The sequence below is a fragment of the Acipenser ruthenus genome, chromosome 58, assembly GCF_902713425.1.
Source record: "Acipenser ruthenus chromosome 58, fAciRut3.2 maternal haplotype, whole genome shotgun sequence".
Classification (NCBI taxonomy): Eukaryota; Metazoa; Chordata; class Actinopteri; order Acipenseriformes; family Acipenseridae; genus Acipenser; species Acipenser ruthenus.
Genome location: NC_081246.1, coordinates 2,310,001 through 2,313,782, shown reverse-complemented (window position 1 = coordinate 2,313,782; position 3,782 = coordinate 2,310,001).

Here is a 3,782-nt window from a genome sequence, read left to right as displayed (position 1 = left end):
ACATTCAATCCTCTTTGTACTTTCTGCAGCTCCAGTCAAAGATTTTGAAGATCCTCTTCTTGGTGTCCTTGGTGCTGCAGGCTGCTTCCCACATCCAGTCTGTAAAGAGTTCCTCTTTGGGTGGTTCTGATGCTGGTGTCCAGAAGCCCTGTGCCCGCCTCTTCCACTCAGAGACTGGGGAGCAGCTGGAGCTGCCGTCCCTCCCAGAGAAGAAGAAGAAGCTGCTGGGGGTAGCTGCTGCTGGGAGTGAAGGAGCCTTCAGCTTCAGCTCCTTCACTGTGATGGACGGGTGTCTGCTCTCTCTGTGGGTTGCAGGTTCCCAAGAATGGGGCCTGGAGTCTCGCTCCTTCCCAAGTGGGGCTTACCTCAACCAGTTGCCTGGTGCTGGGGTCTCCCTGACCAGCTACCAGTGCACCTGCGACCAGGAGAAAAACCAAGTCACGGCCAATTACAAAGATTTTAAAAACAGGCACATTGCAGGTGAAAATGAAAAGGGTAGTGATGAATTCTGCACATGGGAAATAAACAATAGGAATATAAATTTAAATGGAGAATGCAAATACTTCAACACTTTTGAATTCACTGAAGATATCAATATAATCAATGTGTGTAGTAATCAAGGTGTCTGGATTTCCCGTAATTTGTATACAGACGTGCTCAAATTTGTTGGTACCCCTCCACAAAAAACGAAGAATGCACAATTTTCTCTGATATAACTTGAAACTGACAAAAGTAATTGGCATCCACCATTGTTTATTCCATATTTAATAGAAATCAGACTTTGCTTTTGATTTTTTATTCAACATAATATTGTAAATAAGAAATCAAATGAAAATGGCATGGACAAAAATGATGGTACCGCTAACCTAATATTTTGTTGCACAACCTTTAGAGGCAATCACTGCAATCAAACGTTTTCTGTAGCTCTCAATGAGACTTCTGCACCTGTTAACAGGTAGTTTGGCCCACTCTTCCTGAGCAAACTTCTCCAGCTGTCTCAGGTTTGATGGGTGCCTTCTCCAGACTGCAAGTTTCAGCTCTTTCCATAGATGTTCGATAGGATTCAGATCAGGACTCATAGAAGGCCACTTCAGAATAGTCCAATGTTTTGTTCTTATCCATTCTTGGGTGCTTTTAGCTGTGTGTTTTGAGTCATTATCCTGTTGGAGGACCCATGACCTGCGACTGAGACAGAGCTTTCTAACACTGGGCAGTACGTTTCGCTCCAGAATGCCTTGATAGTCTTGAGATTTCATTGTGCCCTGCACAGATTCAAAGCACCCTGTGCCAGGCGCAGCAAAGCAGCCCCAAAACATAACCGAGCCTCCTCCATGTTTCACTGTAGGTATGGTGTTCTTTTCTTTGAAAGCTTCATTTTTTCGTCTGTGAACATAGAGCTGATGTGACTTGCCAAAAAGCTCCAGTTTTGACTCATCTGTCCAAAGGACATTCTCCCAGAAGGATTGTGGCTTGTCAATATGCATTTTAGCAAATTCCAGTCTGGCTTTTTTATGTTTTTCTTTCAAAAGTGGAGTCCTCCTGGGTCTTCTTCCATGGAGCCCACTTTCGCTCAAAAAGCGACGGATGGTGCGATCAGAAACTGACGTACCTTCACCTTGGAGTTCAGCTTGTATCTCTTTGGCAGTTATCCTTGTTTCTTTTTCTACCATTCGCACTGTCCTTCTGTTCACTCTGGGGTCGATTTTCCTCTTGCGGCCGCGCCCAGGGAGGTTGGCTACAGTTCCATGGACCTTAAACTTCTTAATAATATTTGCAACTGTTGTCACAAGAACATCAAGCTGCTTGGAGATGGTCTTGTAGCCTTTACCTTTACCATGCTTGTCTATTATTTTCTTTCTGATCTCCTCAGACAACTCTCTCCTTTGCTTTCTCTGGTCCATGTTCAGTGTGGTGCACACAATGATACCAAACAGCACAGTGACTACTTTTCTCCATTTAAATAGGCTGACTGACTGATTACAAGATTGGAGACATGTGTGATACTAATTAAAGAAACTAATTAGTTTGAAATATCACTATAATCCAATTATTTATTATCTTTTCTAAGGGGTACCAACAAATGTGTCCAAGCCATTTTAGAATATCTTTGTAGAATAAGCAATAATTCTTCTCTTTTCACAGCTTCTTTGCTTTATTCTATGACATACCAAAGGCATGCAAGTATACATGATAAAATAGCTTTTAATTCCATCACTTTTCAGGAGGAATGAAGCATTATTTCAATGAGCTGTAAGGGTACCAACAAATTTGAGCACGTCTGTAAGAGCAGGAATCAGTTCAGAATTGTGGATTGTAGAAATGAGAACCAAAACCATAGACCCCCAAACTGTACCTACAGAGCTGAAAATGCAAGCACATATATCATTGTAGGCTGTTATAGAGGGTTGCCTGTACATTTTAATGGAACAAGCATCGATCCTCCTGTATTTGGAATCACTGAAAGAGTTTAAACTCTACTGTGAAGAACCAGCTCTCTCCGCACTGCTTATTGCTTTAGGAAACCAAGACAAGTAGCCTCCTGTTTATTTCCTTGTGTGGCAGGAAACTAACAGGAAAAATGCAACTTTTAGAAAAAAGAGAAGAGAAATACAAGATTAAAGGGGAACTCGATGTTTTCTTTTGTGTGTTACATGTTCCCATATGTTGCTACAACTATTTAAGGTGTGTATTGTTTTTATTATTTTATTTTTGACATCCTAACCACTTATTTTTAAATTTCAGTCTACAGTGTTCTGTTTCCAAGATGTACCCTTCAGAAAAACTTCAGAAGTACATTTCGCTGATCCCTCTTCTCATATATGAAGGTGGTGATGGGGAATGTAGTTCTGAAGTTCTTCTGAAAGATACACGTCACGCCATCTTGGAAACAGAGCACAGTGCAGTTTAATAGTGTAAAAAATAAATAAAAACAATACACACACTTTACTTACATAGTTTTAGCAACACATCAAAACATGTAATACAAAAACAGCTTGAGTTCCCTTTTAAAGCACTCCACAATATAATTAACACTGAACTGTACTGATGAGCAAGCAGGTTGCTGTTCATGTACAGTTATTTGTAGGTGTACATTTATGCATACAGGTATGAATCCTTGTTTTTGAAGATAGGGCCCTATGTGCTTATAGAATCAGCATTGTGTCACTCTAGCAATGCGAGAACTCCAAGATGATTCAACAGCACCCCCTTGTGGGCATTTTAATTGTGCACCTCACTGTGGAATGAGACATTAGAAATTAGAGATAAATTAGAGTTTATTGACACGTGTACTTTAAAGGGGAAATCAGTTTTATTTTTCTGAGTGTGTTACATGTTCCCATCTGCTGATACAACTGTTTAAGTAAGGTGTGTGTATTTATTTATCTCTTGTAATCCCTGCTGTTTTAACTCAATAAAAGCTTCTGCTGCATCAAACACTTGACATGACTGTGTTTTTAATCTATATAACTCTAGCATACACTTAGGAGGATTGGACATTGACTACAAAACATTTTGTTTTATAAATATACGTCTATTGCATCATTCCAGTTATTTTTGGTCACTGATTGATATTCAGTTGAATAATCATTGCTGGAATAAATACCTTGCACTCATCCCGCACTTTGTTCTTCACAACCCGCCTCTGTGGGCGATGGCCGGTGTCTCCTGCTTCGTCCAACGGCCAGGGAGGTGACCAGACATGGATTTAGACTGATTCACCTGAAACCGTATGACAAGCCAAATTATCATTCAGAGATATCAATAAATGCATTTCAAGATAT